The sequence below is a fragment of the Canis lupus genome, chromosome 10, assembly GCF_003254725.2.
Source record: "Canis lupus dingo isolate Sandy chromosome 10, ASM325472v2, whole genome shotgun sequence".
NCBI classification, from domain to species: domain Eukaryota; kingdom Metazoa; phylum Chordata; class Mammalia; order Carnivora; family Canidae; genus Canis; species Canis lupus.
In genome coordinates, this window is record NC_064252.1 from 51,057,162 (window position 1) to 51,081,439 (window position 24,278).

Consider the following 24,278-nt stretch of genomic DNA (forward strand, 5'->3'; position numbering starts at 1 on the left):
TCTCAGGGTCCTGGGATCGAATTCCATGTTGGGCTCCCTGCTCGGTGGGGAGGCTGCTTCTTTCTTCCCCCCTTGTTGTGTTTCTCTCTCTCTCTCTCTCTCTCTCTCTCTCTCACACACACACACACACACACACAAATAAATAAAGTCTTTTAAAAAAAAGTATATGTCAGAGATCAAAAGAAAGACTGCTGTCCCTGTGAAACCTACATTGTTGTCAGGGAGCCAGACTTAACCAAAACATAATAAATAGGCTATCTAAGTGTGTGAGAAGATAATGTTGCTCTGGGAAAGATAAAGTATAATAGGGAGGGAAAGGGTATTAAGATTCTTGAGACATGGTTGGGGGTAATTGCAGTATCAAATTCGGAGGTCAAGGCAAGCCTCATTGTGAAAGTAAAATTTCAGCACGGACTTAAAGGAAGTGAGAGAGTTAGCTAAGCAGATATCTGGAAGAAGAATCCAGGCAGAAAGCAAAGGTCACAGGGCTGGGTGTGCCTGGCACTGTCAAGAAAGAGCAGGGAGGCCAATGGTGGCAGTGCTACACAGGGTTAGATCATGTAAAATGTGGTAGGATATTATAAGGACTTTGGCATTATTTTGAGTGAAATGAGGAAGCCACACAGTAGTTTTGAGATGAGGTTACCCAAACGGGCAGATTTTGAACGGACAGATTTTAAGAGGATCATTCTGGCTGCTGTGCTGAGGAAATACTGCTTAGGGGCAAGAAGAGAAATGTGTGTGTGTGTGGGATATTAGGAAGAATTAAAGCCATTCAGGTGAGAGAGGACTGTAGCTTTGAGCAGGGTGGTAGTGGTAAAGGTGAGGAGAAGAGATCAGATTCTTTTTTTTTTTTTTAAGATTTATTTATTTATTTATTCATGAGAGACACACAGAGAGAGAGAGAGAGAGGCAGAGACATAGGCAGAGGCAGAAGCAGGCTCCTGCGGGGAGCCTGATGTAGGACTCGATCCCCACATCTGGGATCACACCCTGAGCCACCCAGGCATCTGATGAGGTCAGATTCTAGACACATTTTAAAGGTATAAGAGAAAGAAAGGAGTCAAAGGTGACTTCAAGGTTTGGGGTTGCACAATCAAAGAGACAGAGTGAAGCAGCAACTGACCATAGTTAACTAAAAATGCCTAAGTCTAAATGCAAACTACTGTGGAACAAAAATTTATATTTGCTATAATATAACTTGGAATCTCTTTAATGCTGCTTTCCCTGAGCAATTACCTAATTTATCAAAAGTCAGTTTCACGGGATCCCTGGGTGGCGCAGCGGTTTGGCGCCTGCCTTTGGCCCAGGGCGTGATCCTGGAGACCCGGGATCGAATCCCATATCAGGCTCCCGATGCATGGAGCCTGCTTCTCCCTCTGCCTGTGTCTCTGCCTCTCTCTCTCTCTCTGTGACTATCATAAGTAAATAAATAAAAAAAAAATTAAAAAAAAAAAAGTCAGTTTCACAACTGCAGTATTTAATTTTAAATAAACTCTATTTACTGGATACCCAACTGCTATAGATATAATTTGTTTTATTCTTCTAGCAGCGGAGAAGGAAACACACTTCTCTAGCTTTTCTTGCACAATCCTTTTGGGCAATTCCTAAAATTGAACTAGGTTGACTTTTTAGTTGTTGTTCATTTAAAAATAACAATAGAAGCTAGCATTTACTGAGCACTTATTATTCACCAGGCCATGTGTTCAATTGTTTCACATACATTGGCCTCATAGCACCCTTCTGAGGCTGGAATTGTACCATTCCACATGTCTTCATTTTAGACATGAAGACGCTGAGAAAATGTGGAAAAATTTTGCCTGGGCTAGTAAGTAGCAGAGCCAGAATTCTAACCCAAGTCTAAGCTTACAGCTTTTAAAAACTGTACAAACTGTCTCTCTACTCGACTGCTAAGGAGGGAGGGACTAGAAGGGATATGGAATTTATTCTATCCCTAAGAATTATGAAGCTTTAGGCTTCCCTCTGTGTTGGTATATTCGGGCTGACATAACACCATACCGAAGACTGGGTGGCTTACAAAAAACAAGTATCTCATTCTCACAATTCTAGATGCTGGGAAGTCCCACCATTTGGTGTCTGGTGAGAACCCAATTCCCAGTTCATGGCTGGTCATCTTCTCACTGTAACCTCCCATGATGGAAGGGGCATATAAGTTCTGTGGGGTCTCTTCCATGAAGGCACTCATCCCATTCTGTACAACTCCCCTCTCATCACCTAATCACATATGAACTTGGGTGGCAGTGGTTGTGGGGGCAGATACAACATTCAATCTATAGCAGCCTCTTTTGTGTGGTTTTTTTTTTAGTCTTTTTTTTTAAATTTTATTTATTTATTCATGAGAGACACACAGATTGAGAGAGGCAGAGACACAGACAGAGGGAGAAGCAGGCTCCATGCAGGGAGTCCGACATGGGACTCAATCCCGGGTCTCCAGGATCATGCCCTGGGCTGAAGGTGGCGCTAAACTGCTGAGCCACCCAGGCTGCCCTAGTAGCCTCTTTTGTGAGTGATTAGTATAATTTTAAATGTACATATGTGGGGTTTAAAAAAATTTTTTTAAATTTATTTACATATTCATGAGAGATACAGAGAGAGAGAGAAAGAGACATAGGCAGAGGGAGAAGCAGGCTCCCTGCAGGGAGCCCAATATGGGACTCAATCCCAGGACTCTGGGATCACGCCCTGAGCCAAAGGCAGATAGATGCTCAACCACTGAGCCACCCAGGTGTTCCTGTACCTATGTTTTTACTGAGTTTCATTGGTCACATTCTAAAGCCTTAGTTTCCCCATCTTTGAGAAAAGTCACCTAGATCAGTGATTTCTAGGTCTTTAAAAATTTCAACTCTCACAAGGCAGAACAAATCCTATCACTATTAGGGATTCATTGTAGAAGTTCTCAGTGAGGTAGAAGTAAAAAAGAGCCTGGGAGGGGTGCTTGGGTGGCTTGGTTGGTTAAGTGTCTGACGGTTGGTTCCAGCTCAGGTCATGATCTCAAGGCCATGAAATGGAGCCCAGCGATGAGCTCTGCACCTAGCCAGGAGTCTGCCTGAGATTCTCAAGATTCTATTTCCCTCCTCTCACCTCCTACACTCACTCACTCTCTCTCTCTCAAATAAATAAATCTTTAAAAAAGAGAGAGAGAGCTTAGGAATTTGACAGAGCCTGGCCCTAAAGATTCTGATTGTACTTCTCTCAAGCCATTAGATCAGTGGTTTTCAAACTGTGTTCCTGGAGGAACACTGTATGAAAATGCCTGGGTGTTCCCAGCCTTTAGCTGCCTTTTAGCATCAGCCCATTTTCAACCACAGCAGGTCCACTGTGATCTGTTTTATAGAGTTGGGTTCTATATAAGATTTCATGGAAATCTTTCATGGATTTCTACTTTGAGTAGTCTGAAAACTGCCATTCCAATTAAGTGCTCCTTATACTTTAATGTGTGTATGAATCACTTGTGAGAGTTAAAAATGCAGACTCTTATTTAGTGAGTTTGGAGTAGGGCCTGGGTTTCCGCATTTCTAATAAACTCCTGCTGATACTAATGCTGCTGAGTGCTTGACTATACTTTGAATATAGCAAGGATTAGAATGATCTCTAGAGGGGCACCTGTGTGGCTCAGTGGTTGAGCGTGTACCTTCAGCTCAAGTCGTGATCCCAGAGTCCTGGGATCAAGTCTCACACCAGGATCCCCACAGGGAGCCTGCTTCTCCCTCTATGTTTCTGCCTCTCTCTCTCTTTGTGTCTCTCATGAATAAGTAAATAAAATCTTTAAAAACAAAGAAGAATGATCTCTAGAGCTTTAAAAACTCTAATGTTAGTTTTTCTACTCAACCCAAAAGATTGTGTATTTTCCTAAGAATGATCTTAAGTTTACCAAAATGATAAGTTCTAGATTTCATCTCCATCTATTCCCCAGGTCTTAGTCTGTCTGCCTTTGTCTTTTCAAGTTCAACTGTGTTTCATTCTCTCAATGCCTCTCTTCTCTTTGTCTTTTGAAAGGTAAACACTGAACCTTTCGGACATGCATTTAACAATCTACACACAGTAAATATTGTGCCTCAGCCAGTTCATCTCAGCAAGAGCTAACTATGGAGGGTCTGGGAAATTTGCCACAAGTGAGTTATTTAAAGGTAGTTACGGTGACACTCTCTTCTAAATTTAGCATCTTAATGAACTTCTCCAGATTAAGGAGTAACTGTCTTGCACTCTTCCACCCTTTGTGTGAAAAACTTAGCACATACTTGAGACTGATTATTTTCTTTCCTGTGTTAGAGCCTTCAAACATTTCCATTCTCAAAATACTTCCTCAGCTGCTTTTTCCCATTATCCTTTTTCTGCAAAGAGGAGGAAGGGGTTATCCACTTTTCAAAGCTTCAATTACTGGAGCTGTCTCTCTCTCTCTGAGCCCTATGTCTCCACATCCAACTACCCAACACATGGATCAGCAGTCCTTTTCTGTGAAGGTCTAGAGAGTAAATATTTTCAGCTCTGTGGTCCATAGGTTCTCTGTTGCAACTACTCAACTCTTGCTTGTGACATCAAAGCAGCCAAAGACAACATGTAAATGAATGTGTGTGGCTGTGTTCCATTAAAACTTTATTTACAAAAGCAGAAGGCAGGCCAGATTTGCCAACCTCCGTCCGACTCCCAAGGCCATAAGTTTGCTGACCCCTGATCTACATGCATGTTGAAACTGGACCAGTCAGATTACGGCTCCTGGGAATTTGGAGTTGGGACTGGGAAACTGAGTTAAGTAATAACTGTGGGTTGCTAAGCAAGAAAGTTGGGCAAACTGGGTGGAGGCCAGAGGCGCAGTGTGGGGGCCACTATGTGGGACTGCCATAGTATCACGCAGGCAGACAAGTAAGCAGAGAAGCCCGTTTGCAGAGGAAAGGAAGCAGACATACAAAGAAAAGCTCAGATCAGAGATCAGAAGATGAGGGAGGGAAAGCGGAGAAGGAGGGCTCTTGTAATGCTGGCTATGCTTCCCACAGTTCTGTCTCACATAATCCTTGCCTATTTTTATATTCGTTCCTCCTTTACTTTAGCCAGCTGGCATGAGTTTCTGTTTCTTGCAACCAGATAACCCCTAACTCGAGCAACCTTTTATACTCCAGACATTCCAAATGACTGATAGTACTCTGACTTGAACAGTCATGCTCTCACCTAGCTGAGGCTTTGCTAGGTATGGTTCCATTCCCCACCCCCACATTGCCACTTCTACTCCATATTCTTTTCTTTCTGCAAACTTTGCTCAGACATTATCTCCTGTGGCTGAATTAGGACTTGGTTCCCACTACGCCTTATGTAAAGCTCTATCATTGCACTTATAATGCCACATTATACTTTCTGATTTGCTTGTCTGTAGTTATAACTGTAACTTTTTTCTCTGTGCTATGTACAGGGTTTGGTATATGGTAAGAACTTAACATAGAGGTAAAGTTACACAGTGGTAAATATATCTGTAACATAGGATAGGTTCTAACCACCTTGAAGGCTCAGGATCCTCAGATGTCCCTTCCAGCTTCATGAGCCAAAACAGAAATAATACAAATTGATAAATTTATTCATATGTAAAAGACTATAGAAATGTACTCAATATGCCTTTATAATCAACTTTGCTAATAGTGTTGTTCAAACCTATGTTCTCACTGAATATTTTGTCTGCCTATTTTATCAGTAGCAGAATATGTTAACATCTCCCGCTAAAATTGTTGATCTTTCTATTCCTCCTCACATTTCTGTAATTTTTGCCCTATGTGCTATGAGGTTATGTTATTAGGGGAATACAACTTAGATTTTTTTTTTTAATCTGGCAAAGTAGGGACACCTGGGTGGCTCAGTGGTTGAGCATCTGCCCTTGGCTCAGGTTGTGATCCCGGGGTCCTGGAATCAAGTTCCACATTGGGTTCCCCGCGAGAAGCCTGCTTCTCCCTCTGCCTGTGTCTCTGCCTCTCTCTCTGGGTCTCTCATGAATAAATAAATAAAATCTTTAAAAAAAATTCTGGCAAACTAAATCTTTATCATTATAAAGAGTTTCTCTTCGTCTCTAGTAGTGCTTTTTGTGTTAGAATTTACTTACTCCAATATTAATATATTGCATGGTTTAGTTTTTTCCATCTCTTTTATTTCAACCTTCCTGCATTTTAATGTCCTAGATATATCCCTTGTAAACAGCATGTAGTTGGGTTTGGATTTTTTTGTCCAGTATGACAATCTATGCTAGCTGGTTATATGAATTGGTGGTCCCAGATTTATCATACCTACTAATATTTACACCTTTCTGTATTTCCCTCCCCTTGACTCCGGAATGGGCCTGTAATTTGTTTTATCCAACAGAATGTAGCAGAAGTGACCATAATCCTTCTGAAAGCCTTGAACTTGTGTGTAAGACGTCTGCCTATTCCCCTAGAGATTATGTGGAGGGGTCAAGTGGCGAGGAAGAAGTCATGGAACTATTTACAAAAAAACCAAAGAACTCAATCAACAGTGAGAACCAAGGCCACATACATATGATCTCAGTGAAGCTGGTCCAGCTAACCTCTAGCCATTGGAGCTATCCTATAGCTGAGGTGCCAGACATGAGAAGTGAAGCAGCTATCTGGGATGTTTCAGCCCTAGCAGGCATCACCCAGAGATGAGATGAATGGTTCATCTATCCAATTTTGTGTCCTATCCAAATTCCTGACCCATAGAATCATGAAATACAATAAAATGGTTGTAGTTTAAAGTTACTAATGAGGGTAGACTGTTAAATAGCAATAGATAACCAAAACAATCTTTTTCATTAAATTAGGATCTGTTTTCACTTAATGTAATTAGTGATATATTTGGGTTTAAATCTATCATTTGATGAAGTACTTTCTATTTGTCTTACCTGTTGTATGTCCTCATATTTTTCCTACTTTGCATTTAGACTGATTACTTTTTTTTTTTTTAAGATTTTATTATTTGAGGGAGAGTGAGAGGAAGAGTGAGCTTATGTGGGGAGAAGGGCAAGGGGAGAGAATCTCAAGCAAATTCTGTGCGAAGCATGGAAACTGACACAGGGTTCCATCTCAGGAATCTGAGATCATGATCTGAGCCAAAATCAAGTTGGATACTTAACCAACTGAGCCACCCAGGCACCTCTAGATTGATTACTTTTGATTACTCCATTCCTTTTTTCCCCCTTATAGATTGGAAATTGCATAGTGTGATGGTTAATTTTATGTGTCCACTTGGCTATACCACAGTGTCCAGATATTTGTTCAAACACTATTCTAGACATTTCTGTGGAGGTGCTTTTGGATGAAATCTATAGTTTAATTGGTGGACTTTGTGTAAAGCAGATGACCCTCCATAATGTGAGTGGGCCTAATTCAATCAGTTGAAGGTCTTAATAGAAGAAAGACTTCCTGAGCAAGAAATAATTCTACCAGCAGACAGCCTTTGATCTTGAATTACAACTCTTCCCTGGGTAAACCTGCCAGCCTATCCTACAGATTTTGAACTTACCACACCTTCACAATCACTTGAGCCAATTCCTTAAAAAAAAATGTGTGTGTGTGTGTGTGTGTGTGTGTGTGTGTATCCCTGTTAGTTCTTTTCCTCTGGAAAACCTTAACTAATAACCATAGCCTGGGGCAACTGGGTGGCTCAGTCAGTTAAGCATCTGACTAGCAGTTTCAGCTCAGGGTCATGATCTCAGGGTTGTGAGAACAAGCCCTGTGTCTGGCTCCCTGCTCAGCTCAGAATCTGCTTGAGATTCTCTCCCTCTCCTGCTGCCTCTTCCTCCACTTGCGCTCTCTCTCTCTCTCTCTCAGAAAAAAAAACAAAAAACAAAAAAACAAAAAACAAAACCATAGTCTTTTACTATTCTTATAGTGATTTTTTTTTTTAAGATTTTATTTATCTGAGAGAGTGAATGAGAGAAAGCATGAGCAGGAGGAGAGGCAGAGGCAGAGGGAGAGGGAGAAGCAGACTCCCCACTGACTTCCCAGCAGGGAACTGGATGCTGGGCTGGATCCCAGGACCACAGGATCATGACCTGAGCTGAAGGCAGATGCTAAACTGACTGAGCCACCCAGGCACACCTCTCTTAGTGATTATTTTAGAGATTATAAGATGCATTCTTGACTTATCAGAGTGTACTATTAATTGTAACTTTCTTCCATCCTCTTAGACAATAAATAGATTTTAGAACACTTGATTCCATTTACTTTCTCCTAACTTATATACCATTGTTGTATATTTTTAAGTATGAAAGACATTGCTATTATTGGGTTATATACTCACTACCAATATTCATTTATATTTACCCACAATTTTATCATTTTAACTGATCTTAATTGCCTCAAGTTTCTTTGACATTATTACAACTAGGATCATTTTCCTTCTGCCTAAAGAATGCTAGTGTGAATCTGCTGGTAACAAACATTGTATTTAATTTTTTTGAAAATTTCTTAATTTCTCTTTCATTCTTAAACATTTGCTTTCAGTCTTTTAAAGTTATTATGCCATCATTTTCTGGCTTCAGACTATTCTATTAAAAAGTCAGTTCTAAGTCAAACTATTGTTTCTTTAAAGATCAAATTCTATTTTTTTCTAACTCTTCTACTACTATTTTTCTCTTTGTCTTTGGGTTTTAGCATTTTTTTCATGATCTAGCTATGTGTCAACTGTATGGATTAAAAAGATATGTATGTATATAACCTGCTGGGGATTTATTAACTCAAATATCATTTCTGTCCAATGTTTCCAGAATTCCAACTATGTGCATATTAAACTTTATCACTATATCTTTATGCGCTTTCCCTGTGCTCTGTATTTTCCACCCTTTTTCCTATGCTTCATTCTGGACAGTTTCTTCTCACTTATCCTCTAGTTCACAAATTCTATCTTCATCTGTGTCTAATATGCTGTTACACCCAACACTGAGTCATTTTCATTAGTGAATTCTTTGGTCCTAAAATTTTCATCTGGTTCTTTTTTTCAAATTTCTAGTTATCTGCCTAAATTTTTAACCTCATGTTTTCTTTATTTATACATGGAAAGCATTGTTATTTTCAAATCTGTGTCTGATAATTTCACAATCTGAATCCCTTTTGCTCTGTTTTTGTTCTTTGTAGTTTCAGTTGGTTCTTTTGCTTGTTTCTTTGGGTGACATTATTTTTCACTGTGTACTAGACATAGTTTTTGCAAAACTGTACAAATGATTTGAGGCCGAGAATATTACTTTACTTCAGAGAAAATTTCCCTTTGCTTCTGCCAAGGGCTTGGGGGCATTAGGCTAAAGGAATTCCCCTAATCCAATCTCAGGGTTGAGATGATATGAAACTAAGATGTCCCTCCTTTACTTCTAGGATATAACCATTCGGATTTCTTGTCCAAAGCAAGGGGGCTTCAACCAAGTCATCCTCCTTCTCCCTTTGCACATCCTGCGCTCTAATCACTAGCCCCTATTCCTGTTCAGCAACCTTCTATGGAATGGATAAGTGAATTCCCTGGGTTTCCATCAACTCTCAGATTATGGACTGTAATTTCTATCTTGTTAGCTCTCTAATACCTGATTTTTAAAATATTTTTTTAAGGTTTTTTTGTATCCTTAGTAGGAGAATTGGTCTAAATTACTGCCAATAACAGGGCCTATGGAAATATAGGTATTATGAAATACAGTTAGTTACTCTTAGGAAAGACACTGAAAAAGATCCTCAAAGGAAAAAAAATTTAGACTCTCATTCACAATTCTAACTTTTTAGCCCAACTGGCATACCAGTACTTAGGATCGTTATATCTTAGTCCTGGTATCTTGTAATTTGAGAAAAGTTACTTCTTTTATCAGCGTATATTATTCACCATCACCTTTGTCCTGAAAACTGTTCCAAGAAATTAAACTGTAAGGATGAAAAAGATATGGTCATTGACCTCAAGGGGCTTGAAGCCTACATTTCCGTATTGGCAAACTGGTTGTTTTTAGAATCACCAACTATGATCAAAGAGTCTTTGTTAAATATATGCAATAGAGTGTTAAATACATTGAACTGAAAACATGTATATTTGCATTCCTATCACTTTTCAGCCTAAATACAAAGGCATTTCAAACAATATATTTTCTAATGCATTTGTCTTCCAGTAAAGTTTATTAGTGAATATGTTCCTTTAAAGTATTTTGGAGAATGAAGAATACAAACTTCACAAGAGATCTTAAATGCCAGGATCCTCTTTTTCCTAAAGAGTTCAGCTCTGTTTTCATAGCCTTTTTACTCTTGTAAACTCCTGGGGAAAGCTACTCACTCTGAATCATCATTAGTTTTAATCAGAGCTTTTCCTTGATAGGCGTTCAAAGTCCTCTAAAATAGCCTTTAAGTATACAAGTGTCCCTGGACTCTAAACTAAGTGTGACAGATTTCCCAAGAGACCTCAGCCTTATCCACAGCGATTATTTAAATGTTCCCAGCCTCTCTACTCAGTAGAGAGGCCCAGCAGAGAGATCTTAGTGGATGCTAATGCAGTACATTCATTACTTGACCTTGGACAAGTTACATGACTGTTCTGGATTTGTTTTTGCATCCATGATAAACTGGGCTCCTAGATGACCTATCTTTAAAGTATATATTCATTCCAGATTTCAAATTCTGGGATTCTTCTAGAGTTGAGGAGGACTGTTTGGTCACCTGAGTTTAAAACTGATTAGAAGGAAAAATAGAAACTAAAGTTCAATATATCAAATAAGATACTATTACAATAACCTGTAGGGAGAGGAAGACCTATATTATACTAGTGATCACCATGGCCACTAGAGATAAAGCAAAACTAAGGTAGGAAGAGGCTGTGGCTCTTCACAAGCCACCTCCTGTCAGTCTTCCTTTCTCCCTAGCCTGTTTGTGGTAAAAAAAAAAAAAAAAACAAAAAAACAAAAACTACTATATTCTAGTACTATATTCTAGTAGTTCTGAAAACTAGTAATTCTACTATATTCTTCCTCTAGGAACGTCCTTCAACTTGTCCACATGAGGGGGTAACAGTGATTGCTCTGAAGGGAGAAAATGAAGCAACTCTTGTTTTAATTGAAGCTTACTGTATCTTTGCCGGGTGGCCTCTTACTCCAAATGCAGTCATGAGGACCTTCAGGACGGTGTAATGAGAAATAAATGGAACTAGTAGCTGATTTTGGACAAATCCTATAGACACAACATTTTCCTCTGTGGAATGAGGGTTGAACACTTCCATTTTTGTTTTTATACATTCTGATGCCTAGAATTCTTCTATGTCTCTGTCATCTCCACAGCTTGACTTGTTTTATTGTCAGTAGGCAGCTCGTTTCATAATCAGCTCACTTTATACTCATGGCCTGGCACATAGTAAATATTCAGTTAACATTCATTGTTCTGGAAGAAAGTGAGCCTCCTATGACACCAGCCACTATGCATGTCTCTTTCACATACCTTTTCTCTCCATCCATTCAGCACATTAGAGACAGGGATCATTACTCTAGTTTTTGAAGATGTGGATAATATAGATACTCAGAAATTTAGTGATCAGAATCATAATTTTTGTAAAATAGAGCCTTAGTTCTGCCACTTACCTTGTATTTGTCAGGTTAATTTCCTAAGCCTCGGTTTCCTTATCTGTAAAGTGGGAATTTGTAAGAGTTAGGGTAGGGTTTGCAGATTTAGCAAAAAAGAAAAAAAAAAAAACAGGAAGTGTATCTCCAAATGGAACATTCTTATATTAAAAAATATTCTACATTTACCTGAAAAAAAAATTTTTTTACCTGAAATTCTGATATAATTGGACACTCCTGTGTTTTATCTGGCAACGCTATCTTAGCATCATGGTTATTACAATGCACGTAAAGAATTTAGCTCGGTCCCTAGCACTTAGTGAGGCCTCAGGAAATGCGATGCTTATTAAATTTTGGGTCTGATTCCAGAGTCTTTTTTTTTTCTTTACCACAAACACGCTAAGCTCAGTTTCTTCTTAAAATTCCAGTCAAGCGAGTGCAATATGAAGTTCACACTCACGCTTTACCGTTTCGACAGCGCTTTCAAAGCCTGGGCAATGGCGGAAGGCTCCCGGGGGCCCCCACAGGAGCCCGGGCTGTCGAGGGGCCCCGCCGCAGTCCCCGCGCCAGGACGCGCCGGCCGCGCCGCCGGGGAGGCCGCCCTAGCCCCGCCCCCGGGCCTCCCCGGCCACTCAGCGGCCGCGCCGCGCCCCGCCGCGCTCCGATAGGCCCTTCCGGGACAGGCGAGGCCTTTCCATTTTTCCCGCCTTCCCAGCCTCTCCTCAGCCCGAACCCGGCCCGGGCCCACACAGCGCCTCCGCCCTGCCTTCCGTGCGAACCCCGCCCTTCCGGACACCGCATCTCCCTTCCTTCCTCGCCAGCCGTCCCGAGCCGCCTGCGAGGCCCCGCGCCGGCCCTTAGGTAGGAGGTGGGCGGGGCACCGAGGGGCGGACCGAGCCCCTCCCGAGGGGCCGCGGGGGGGGCGGGGACCGCGGGGGGCGGGGCTAATCGCCTCGGCGCCGCGTTGCCATGGCAGCGGGGGAGGGTGCCGGGAGGGGGAGGAAGCGAGCGGGAGGGGGATGTGGTGCTGCCGCGGCCGCCACCGCAGCTGCCGCTGCCTGCTCTTTGCCGCGTCTTCCCGGAGGCGGCTGCTGGAAGCCGCCGGGAGCAGCTGCGGGGCTCTGCCATATTGTGTCCTCCCCTGCCCGCCCCTCGCCTCCCCGCCGCGGCGGCCGAGCAGACGGTGAGTCCCGCGCGGAGTGGCGCCCTGCGGGGCCGGCGCCGCCGGGCGTCCGCGCTCCCCGCCCCGGCCCGCGCCGCGGCTCCCGGGGCGGAGGCAGCGCGTGCGGCGGCGGCCGGCGGCCGGCGGCCGGCGTGGGGCGCGGAGGCGGCCGTCCCGTGACGCGCCCGGACATTTTTGTCCTGTGAGGAATTGGCGCCGGCACGGGGCGGGGAGGGGGGCGCGCTGTCCCCGGCGCGCGGCGTGGGTCCCGTGTGGGCTCCGGGGCGTGGGGGCGGCCCCGTGAGGAGTTCGGAGTTGTTGGCGAGCGGCAGGGACTGCCCGGGGGCGGGTGCCGGCGGCCCGGCGAGGCTCCGCTCGGGGCCAGGCTGCTGTCGGAGGAAGTGCCCCGAGCCCCTCGGGAGCGTGTGCAGCGCCCCCGCCCCCGCCCCCGCCCCCGCCGAGTGGAGCGCGACGTGCCGGGCGTGGAGGGCGGCCCGGCTGGGCCCCGCCGAGGCGCGCCCGGGGAGGCGCCGGACGGACGCTGCGCGCAGGCCACTTGCAGCCCCCCGGGCGGCGGGGCTCGGGGCACAGGGGCGGGTCCCGGATGTGGGGGGCGCCCCGGCCCCTGGCCCCTCCCCCGCGGGCGCCCGTCGGGGGGCGGGGGGAGTTAGGGTTTTTCTGCGCCGCTGTACGGCCACTTCCTGTTCGCCGCCGCTGGGGCCCGTGGGTACCTCTGCCCCTCGGTCTTCTGCCTGGGGCGGGGGGCGGGCCGTGGGGGCGTGTGCGAGGCCCTCCGCCCGCGGGGTTGGCCTCGCCGCAGCCGCAGCCGCGAGTCTGAAACCCCGGCGGCCGGTGGGAGGCAGGGGAAAGCCGCCCGTGTGCGCGCCCCTGCACCCTCCACCCTCCACCCTCCACCCTCTATCATGCCACCCTCTACCCTCCACCCTCCACCCTCCACGCTCCTGCAGCTCCACCTTTGCGAAATGCCTCCGTTCCCACCTCCGGTCGCTGGAGTGGGCGTAGCGACTTCAGTGGGGGTGCACTCTCGGGCTCTTCGTGGACCCGATTTCTGCTTGAAAGTCTCTTTAAGGCAGCCTCTGTACTTTACCTTACAGGAAAGGGGGGGAAAAAAGTCTTGGCGTGCAGAGAAACGGCACAGCGCCTCTTCTGCCGCGACTCCGGGGTGGAGGGAGGGGGGCAGTTATTTGTTTCCAGGTTAGTTAGTGCGGTCTCTCCTGCCTGCCTTCTGATTGTGACAGCCACGTGGCCGCCCGAGTGTGAGAGTTGCCCTAGCGCCGCTCGGTCTGAGGCTTCCTGGGTACCAGGGGCTTTGTGATCGTGCTGTAGCCTTGCATCCACACTTACTTTGGCGTTTTCTGAGATGAGGAAGTGGAAAGAACTGAACTTGTTCATGTCTGTCTCTGTTCCGCATTTTAAGACTTTGTTTCCTTGCCGTCCGTGTATATATGGACGTTTTTTGCCTTCCTCCGCTGTTTTGATGATTCATCCCTAAAATCTCAGCAGTGTTAGGTATCATTAAAGAGTGGTGGGGGAAGAGAGTAGTACATTATGAAGTTCCTCAACTCTGGGAAAAAAAAAAAAAAAGCCGTTTGTATTTCAGAAGCATCAGTGAGAGGTTCTAACGCAAGAAGAAATCATCACGTTCTGGAGTATTTCTTTTTTTGAGTTTTATAGAAGTCTTATTTTTTTTCTTCTTCCATAAAAATTGTGACCTGAGAAGATATGACTGAAAATACTTGTTTAGGGATGAAATAAATACTTGTTTGGTTAAAAAAAAAAAAAAAAAAAAAAAGTTTGGTTTGTGTGCACTTTCTTAAACTCATTTTTGGAAAAGTATTCATGTTTAATGTGACTGTTAACATGAACAGATTTTCTTTTAAGGAACGAAATTTAATTTTGAGAATACATGAAAGCAAAGAGTCAAAGGGTTGAAGATTTTTTTAAAAATCCAAGCTTTTGGAGAGTTTGGAAAATTTTAGAATTTAGGTGTAATCTCTGCATACTAAGGCATGTTTCGTTTTGTAAATGCTTTGGTGGATTTGAATTATTTCTGTAACATGTTTTTTTTTAAATCAGTTTTACTTGGAGGGTGCTAAACCACAGGAAACATTTAGAAGGTTTGAAACAATTATGTAGAGAAGTTATAGCAGCACCGTTTATGAGAATTTAGTTATGCCATAACAACAGTTCTCAATCAATGAAGTTAATAGATAAAAAGATTTGGAGAGGATTCAGTACAGAAAAGATAATGGGATTGAGAAATGAGTGTATGTGCTGGCCACTAAGAGCAATGCTTAGTTGAGAAAGAAAAGTAAATAAGGTGATGAAATACTTATATAAAGCAGGAAGCACTGAAAACATATGCTGTAAGATAACAGCATTATTAGTTATGGGATCCAACTATCAAATGAAACTTTAAAAAGTGCCATCCAAACAGGACTTACTCTTGTTTTTATGGTAGTTTAGCTACTCAGAGGATGTATTGTGTGTTGCTGTTTTAGATTGTTGTCATTTTGGTAACTGGGTTTTGCGCAAATGCAAGAAGTCCTCCAAAAAAGTTTTGAGGGTCCAATCTTTGCTGATTTCTTAGGGAAGAAACAGAGGTCTACGATTTGAATCCCTATTCTTTGATTGAAAAGACTAGATTAACATCCATGAAAATAAGAATTTATACTGTGAGAGGATATAGTTAGGAGTTAAATTGTATAATTCAGGGGGGTGCTGTAAGGCTTAAAAGAAGGAACCTAGAGTTTTGATTAGATAGGGGAGGCTTCATTCTTTCTCAAGTCTAACCATGTTACTCCTATTAGATTAATCTTCCTGAACATTATATCACTCTTATGTCAAGCATGAATTGTATCATCCTTTATGTCAAGCATGAATACCAAATTTCTTCTCAGGACTTTTCTTTTTTTTTTTTTTTTTTTTTTTTTTTAATTTTTATTTATTTATGATAGGCACACAGTGAGAGAGAGAGAGGCAGAGACACAGGCAGAGGGAGAAACAGGCTCCATGCACCGGGAGCCCGACGTGGGACTCGATCCCGGGTCTCCAGGATCGCGCCCTGGGCCAAAGGCAGGCGCCAAACCGCTGCGCCACCCAGGGATCCCCTCAGGACTTTTCAAACTTTGGTCCCTGTCTTCTCCCGTTTTACCATCCACTAACCTTCAGGAACTGTTCTTTATTTACTACTTCGATGTTGTATAACTATTTACTTCTTGCCTTTGCTGGTGTAGTATTTTTCTGTTGGAAATGCACCTGCTCACGTCCTCTTAACCCCTGAAGAAATACTCGGGCTTGAGTCTTGGCTGCCCTGAGAGCCTTAGAATCATAGAGTTTTAGACCTGCCCTCACCTGTCCAACTGAAAATTCTTTACCTTCTCAAATATCATGTAATTCTTTTGGCTGTAGCATTCTGTACCGCCATGTTTTCACTTAATAAATACTTTCTGAGCACTTCTATGAGGCAGGCACTGTTACAGGAACTGAGAATACAGCTTTGAATGAAACAAATGCCTGTGTTCTTCATTAGTCATCTTTTTAGGTTTGATCACCCCAAGAAGATTGTAAAGTATTTGACCACCCAGAAGAATCTTATTTTCTTGTGTATATGTGATGTGCTTAGTGAGTATTTAATTTTTTTCTGAATAAAAGAAAGGCAGGACTTACGAGGCAGAAAGATGGGTGGAAGGATCTTTACAAGTGAAGAGTACAAAAGCATAACCAATTATGGATGGTCTTGAAAGTATCACTTCTGAATTTAAATATGGTTTAGCACCCAAAAAAAGATGTCATTTGAGCCTTGGAATATGAAAATCCTTATTTGAAGAAGGTTCTTTGATAGCAGTATGTAGTACTAGTTATTAACTGTGGGGATGGAGAGACATGGGAAGGGGAGAAATCTATTGAAGAAAAAATTAGTAACTATGAAAGGGAGGTTTGGAGGAGGAACATCATCAAGAAGATGGTGAATTTAGTTGAGTGTAAAGTGAACTAGAGGTAGTAAGGGGAATATAGCTTTTAAGTGACTAAAGATTAGAAATGTGGGATGGTCCATTCAATATAGAAGTGACAGCTAACGTTGCGAATTTATGTTGTAGCGTGAAATGAAATATTGAGGACTAAGAACGATACTTTAGAGAAACTAAAATTGAGAGGGCGTTTGCTTTGGTCATATATAATTTCATAATTAATACTATAGACTAATACATGCCTACAGTATTGTTTTTATTAATAATTTTATTTCCACTATCCACTATAGAAGTATGCTATCTTTGTCTTAATCACCAAACATAGACCAAAAGAATGTTTATCAACATTTGCTTCCAGAGGATTTTGATCATTCCTTATTTTCCTTACTCTGTTTTTTTATTTAAATAAGTTTTTTAGATTAGTTTTACATTTACAGAAAAGTTGCAAGATAGTATACCTTACTCAGTTTTCATTTCATTTTCGTTGTTAACTTCTTATTTTACTACGGTACATTTGTCATAACTAAGGGAACAAAATTGCTACATTTCTAATAAGTAAACTACACACTCTATTCAGATTTCACTAGTCAGAAATGTTAGAGAATGTCCCTCAGTTGAGAGTTGTCTAATATTTTCTTCATGAGTAGACTAGGGTCATGCGTTTTAGGGAGGAAGACAATAGAGGTGAAGTGCCATTCTTATCACATTACTCCAAGGGTATATAATAACAATATGATAAAATTGAGGATATTCACAATCACTCTTTGAGGTCTTTGTTTGCCAGATTTGACCCCCATCCCTTCCCTACTCTTTTAGAAACGAGTTGCTAAGCATATCCCATACTTAAGGCCTTAATCTAATTTTGATTCATATATTTTTTTATTGCCCTCAAGCTAATTTTCTTTTCGATAAGTAAACATTTAAACTTGGATAGATATTTTAGAGCATCTGCTGTATTTTGGTGCTAAGAATATAGTGGTGAACAAGAGATGTAATTTCTACTCTTCTGGAGTTGGCTTGATATAAAATTTATCCCCTCACTTACATAGATGTTGATGTTGTTATGAACATAGTATTATGATAGACCTAAAAGGCAAAATAAATCAAAAGGTTAAATATATGTACCATAAGAATAACTGCCTTTTTGTACCAACACAGATAAAGAAAAATTACTTTGATTCTCCCCAATACACGTATTCCTGTGGAATTACCAAGAGAGTTTAATTACCATTAATTAGCCTCATAATCTATAAAGTTTGCAAGTTGTATAAGAAAACTTTTGGCTTCTGGATTGTATTTTTTTAAGTATTTGGTTCTGTTGCCACTTAGAAATGGTTTGAAATATGTGTTGGGGAAAACACATTGGGAAAAGGATAGCTCTATTCTCTTCTTTATGAGAGGATGTAATTTTTATTTATGGAAAAGAAAATAAAGTTTCGAGAGTGATAATAGACATTTTTGAAGGGAAGTCACTGTATAATTAAGAGAAGAGTAATGCCATTCTAATACTGGGAATGTTATTGAGAATATTATCAATAAAATAGTGCCAGTTTTATTGAACAACAAAATTTGATGAAAGACTTGTTGAATGAGGATTTCAGTTAATTTTTTTCTAGTTAACTGGGTTACTAGAACTCTTGAGTTTGGAACTCTTACTGAAATTCTAAAATGTTCTTAATACATTATACCTTTTACGCTATGGTACAGCCCACTGAGCATAATTTAATATTTAAGTTATGATTTTGACACAGAGCTAATATAGTACTTCAGAGTTTTATTCATAACCGTGGAGGTAGAGAATTGAGAAAATTGATGAACTTATTCTTGTGGTTTATCTTAAAAGAGGAAATACAGAAAAAGAAATGATTTCTTGTACATTAAGGTTTTCCTGTTCCTTTTGTTTGCCCCATGCCTTTGTCTAGCTTCTCCATCCTTAAAAGTTCAGTTTGAATGCTACCTCTTCTATGCTTATTGAAGATTTATTAATAATCATAGCAATCAATACCTTTTATTGAGTACCTACTGTATTCTGACATGGAATTATACTAGACACATAGTATATAATATGTAGAGTATGTTTTCCTCATAACAACCCTACAGGAAGTATTTTTTTTTATTGATAAAGAAAGATAATGAGAAGTATGTGAATGTAGTGCCGCGTCTTTGAACCCAGGTTTGTTAGACTTAAAAAAAAAAAAATGCATATTCCAGGGCACCTGGGTGGCTCAGTTCGTTGAGCTTCAGGCTCCTGATTTTGACTCAGGTCATGATCTTATAAGCCCTGAGATCTAGCGGCATGGGATCCATGCTCCGTGGGGAGTCTGGTTAAAGATGCTCTCCTGCCTCTTCCCTCAGCCTTCTCTCTCTGTCTCTGTCTAAAATAAATAAATCTTTGAAAAAAATTCATATTGTATGTACTGTGACCTGAAGTTTTTAAAAAATGGGTATTTGCCAGGATGAGACACTTGCATCTTGATCTGCCTCCCGGAAGGAGTAGGGAAAAATAGAAGATAGGGACCGGAAACTAGTATTTACAGGCCATTTTCTCTCATTTGATGCCTAATTTATAGACTGCCTATTCTAGCATTGCTACTACTTTATTGTTGTAATGAGTTAAGTAAGTGGTATTAACTCCTTGAGACTCAAGGAGGTTAAGTCATTTCTCAGAGATTCTATAAGATTGCTGGCTGATGGGTCTGCTTGATCTCAAAGCCTTGCTCTGACTTTTCTAGTATAGGATGCTGCTATATTTATTTATTTATTTATTTAAACATTTGCTTACTAAATGGTCTATACTAGAGCATAAAAATAAGTATATTGAGTTCTGCCTGCAAGGATTTGTAGTGCAATATTTCCTATGTGGATGATAGAACCAATGTAGTAAACTGTAATCAGCATTTCTATTAAAAAGGAATAGAAAATTTCAGTGTATTGTATGTGGTAAGTGAAAGTGTAATTTCATTTTGTTTCAGTTATATGTGTATATCATGGATCTTTATAAAAATGTAATTGCTCCTCAGCCTTTTGGCTAGGATCAAGTGTAAAAATGTCATAAATAGGAAGTAAGTTCTATAATAGGGTTCTTTTTCTTTCTTTCTTTCTTTCTTTTAATTTGAGAGAGAGCAGAAGAGAGCACACATAGAAGGAGGAACAGAGGGGGAAGCAGACTCTGGCTGAGCAGGGAGCCCGAGAGGGCTCCATCCCAGGACCCTGGGATCAGGGCCTGAGCCGAAGGCAGACACTTAGCTGACTGAGGCACCCAGGGGCCCCTATAATAGGGTTCTATATAGGGTGCTAAGGAAGCATGATGGAAAAAGATAATTCAAGGAAGACTGGAGAGATGATGTTAAGCAATTTTAGCAAATGGGAATAGTGAGAGCCTTAAATACATCTAAAATCCTGAAGAGGGGAAGCCTGGGTGGCTCAGTGGACGCCTGCCTTTGTTTGGCCCAGGGCATGATCCTGGAGTCCCGGGATCGAGTCCCACATCAGGCTCCCTGTAATGGAGCCTGCTTTTCCCTCTGCCTCTCTCTCTCTCTCTCTCATATGAGTAAATAAAGTCTTAAAAAAAAAAAAAAAACCTGACGAAATGAAAGAGCATACTATATGCAGGAAATTTGAAGTGGTGTGAAATAGTGGCAAACAGGAGCCAGATTTTTCCTGGGAGCTTATAGGCTACTGTACCAAAGATTTTAGATTTTATTAGGCTCATGGTTTTCTGGAGTTTCATGGTATCCCTTTGTTAAAGAACAAATACGTATATATTTTTGATTGTATCATATGATTTAGAAACATCTTTAGCAATAGAAAATTTGACCATATAACATGTATGCAGTATAAAATGGTGCCCATAAACATGACTGTTGATAAAACAATAACAGCCAAAAACTGGTTAAGTAATTTTGAGGTGGCTATCAAATAAATGTTCCTTTTCTCCTTTTTCTTATGTTTTGTCATCTGCTAGCTCTTGCTAGCAAACTAATGGTAGCAGGTGCTAATGTTTTAAGAGAGAAACTTTTTAAGAGAGTTGTTTACTTTTCCTTTGAAATTGGAAGACAATCATTTTTGCAGTTTTGAAGACATTCGGGAGCCAGCTATTGGAATATTAATGTCAGACCCATTTCTGAAGGCAGAGTTCGCAGACTTTGCCTGCAGCAGTGTTTTGTTTGGGTTGTATTTTTTTCTCCCAATTTTGCATTTTTTGCCAATATTTAAATATTGGTATGTTTCACATTAAGTGACTAGAGTTCTGTCATCTTCTGGAAAATTGAACCTTGTAGCAACATTGGTTTTTCATGTTCCTAAACAGTGGTAATTGGCTAAAATTTATAAGGAGCTATCTTCTTTTTGGCAGTTTCCATCATTCTTTTTTGTCTTACACTGGACCAATTTCACTCATTTGTTGCCTATTTTGTCCTTGTAAAGCTTTTGAATTGCCTGTATATTGTACTTTGTGAAGAGTTTTTTATTTATTTTATTTTATTTTATTTTATTTTATTTTATTTTATATTATTTATTTTGTTATTTATTGTGAAGTTTTTTTTTTTTTTTTTTTTTTTCTGTGAAGAGTTTTTAAAAGGACATTTGGTATTTGGAAGATCATTCTGCCATTACTGGGGCGGGTAGACTGGAGGAATATGAGAAAGGTCTGGTTAGAATTTTAATGCAAAAAAAAAAAAAAATTTTAATGCAGTACGGCAGGTAAAATGCCTTTTTTTCTTCTGAACCCACAGTACCCTGTAACTTTCTCACAGTGCATACTATATATAGCTTTCTATTGTAGGTGTTACTTATCTCTTCAACTAGAGTGTAAATACCTCAGAGATAATATATTCTGGATAAATGTTTGTTGAATTATATTTATTTTAAAGACTACCATATTTATCACAAAGGTGAGGTTTCTTAGGAGTTTTAGAGTATCTCTTAACTGAAAAAAATCTTTTATACATTTTAACTATTAGTTGCAGTTTGTTCTAAGAATCAATGTGAGATACTTTTTAAAGTATGTGTTACATGTGCGAAACAGAACAAGTAGGTACTATATAGTAAGACAATAGACTTTTGATTCATCATCCTGTTTGCCAAACATAAGGACAAAACATTGTGGGAATATTTGTCTCTTGGTTTACCATGTCATTTTATGAAGTTGGTTTGAAGATTACTCCCAAGTTTTTTGTTACGGTTGTCTACTGATACCTAAAAGTAGCTTTTGATTTTCCTAAATTCCTTTTTTATCCTTTTTACTATAAAATAAAATGTAAATGCAGAAAGCATATGTGTAGCTTATTGAATTATTGTAAGACCCTTGTAACCATCTTCCAGGTTAAGGGATAGAATTTTGCCAGCCACCTTAGAAGCACTTCTATATATGCCTCTTCCCAAACATAACTCACTTAACTTCAAAAAATAATTGCTTCTCCTGACTTTTATTTTCAGCCCCAGCACTTTCTCTTAATTTTCTTTTTTGTTTTATTATCAAGTATATATACCTAGACACTATAATTAAGCTTGCACCCATCTTCTTCATTTCTTTTTGATTGTTTTCTTTTCACCTTCTGTTTTTCTTAAGGCTTTATCTTATAGGTTTATTTTTAAATCAACTTTTAAATACCTTTTATATATTTTTTCTGAAATTATTCTTTCCCTTTTATTTCAGACTCTTTCCTGAATGCTGTCACTTCATTTCTGAGCTTTTGATACAGGTTTTTCTTTAATGTCTTGTATAATATTTTTAAGTTCATTTTTTTTGTTTTTTTTGTTTTTTTTTAAAATTTTTTTTTAATTTATTTATGATAGTCACACACAGAGAGAGAGAGAGAGAGGCAGAGACACAGGCAGAGGGAGAAGCAGGCTCCATGCACCGGGAGCCCGACGTGGGATTCGATCCCAGGTCTCCAGGATCACGCCCTGGGCCAAAGGCAGGCGCTAAACCGCTGCGCCACCCAGGGATCCCTTTAAGTTCATTTTGAAATATAAACTCATTTTTATCTTTCCTGTGAGCATCCCTTTCTGGCATGCTTTCATTGTAGAATGTTATTTTATTCTCCCTTTTAAAAAAATTTATTACTAAAAAAAAATAAATAAAATAAATAATTTATTACTTTGTGCAGAGGGGTGAGTAAGGATGTATAATATGAGACCTACCCTGTTCAAAATGTTTAAACACAATACGGTATTGTTAACTGTAGGCACTATGTTTTACAGCAGATCTCTAGAACTTACTCAATCTTGCATAATGGAAACTTAATACCTATTGAACAACTCGTTTCCCCCTCTGCCTTGCTTCTATGAGTTTGACTATTTTCCTGTTTCTTTTTTCTTATTGTAATTTTGTATGATATTCAACCTCAATACTTTGGTTTCTTTATATCAAAATAGTTTCTTGAACTTCTGGGAGGAGGCTTAGTTCAGATAGCTCTTCCAACTTCACAGATTTCTGTTGTTTTTGTGCATCATTTAAAAAATGATAGATTTCTCAGATTTCCTGGCTCTGTTCTACTCTGACACTTCTATTTGGACCTTCTTGTTTCCTTTATCTTGTTTCCTTTATCTTGTTTGTCCATAACCTGCTCAATTTTATTTTCAGCCCCAACACTTTCTCTTAAGTGTAGGCTCTGTCTTGGAAGATAGCCCCACGTTCCAGTTTCAAGCATCCTAAGGGGACCAGACTGCTTCAGGCTTATAGGCCTTATTGTGAACCCCTTAGCTTCTCACAAATTGTCTCTCACTGCTTTCCACTGAATACCTTTTGGCTATTTTGTGCTTCTGTTCTCAAGTTCTTCATACACATTGTTGCTTCCCCTTGCTTTCTCTCACTTAGACACCAATAGAAAACAATTTGGGGGCAGAGTTGGGGGAAAAAAGGTTGGGGCTGTTGGTGGTTTGTTTCGTCCTTTGTATTACGGGGTTTGTGGTGAGACTGTCAAATAGTGTCATAAAAGTTACCCATAGGTTTTTGGGTTTGCTCTCTAGTTGCTCTTTGTTTTATGTTAAGATTCACGAGGAATCAAAAATTTGCTGCCACCACAGCTGATGTTTTCTGTAATCTTCCTGAAATTTTTAAAGGAGTGGTTATATCTTTTTTTTTTTTCCCCAAAAAATCTTGGCAAAAAAAACTTACTACTTCTAAAATTATTGCCACTTAATGCTGTCCATTAATTTTATATGTCACAGCACTCTGAACCTGTTGTTCTGCCCTAATTATTTCTTCTTAGTTGAGAGCATTTAAAAGTCTGTTAAAGATCCTTTGGGAAATTTGAAGGGGTCATGGGATTATTTTACAGTTGTAAATACACAAGTGTTAGTGCTTTGACATTTAATGCGTTAGCTCTTTCCAGTATTTAGAAGCTAATCTACATCATTTACACCTAGGGCTATTCTTAAATTATGGAGGAAGAATTGGTTAGGGTTTTGAGAACTTGTTGATTTTTCCTTTCCGTAAGATAGTAATTCAGAAGTATGAAATAATCAGAAAGCTTAATGGGATAGTCAGTCTCTTGATTGATGTTTAGAAGAACAAAAAGTTCAAGGTAAAGATACTTATTTAACAAATAGCAAATAC

The 24,278-nt window shown here is 40.4% G+C and overlaps 1 protein-coding gene and 1 long non-coding RNA gene across 5 annotated transcripts in view; one reads left to right on the top strand and one right to left on the bottom strand.

Moving 5' to 3' along the window:
- LOC112671946 (uncharacterized) overlaps positions 1-12,288 on the bottom strand; it is a 52,990-nt gene extending 40,702 nt beyond the window's left edge. For both annotated transcript variants that reach the window (XR_007413795.1, XR_003143936.3), the window contains exons 1-2: positions 12,031-12,288; positions 11,585-11,627 (exon numbers count right to left, since the gene is read on the bottom strand). This is a non-coding gene — a long non-coding RNA (uncharacterized LOC112671946). The remainder of the gene's footprint in view (positions 1-11,584; positions 11,628-12,030) is intronic.
- The window catches only part of FOXN2 (forkhead box N2), a 66,401-nt gene continuing 54,406 nt past the window's right edge, over positions 12,284-24,278 (top strand). For 2 of the 3 annotated variants that reach the window (XM_025466271.3, XM_049115878.1), the window contains exon 1: positions 12,545-12,746. The gene's annotated coding sequence lies outside the window, so the exon portion shown is untranslated. Of the gene's footprint in view, positions 12,425-12,544; positions 12,747-24,278 lie in introns of those variants that run through there. The other variant, XM_025466275.3, reaches the window with a different exon arrangement.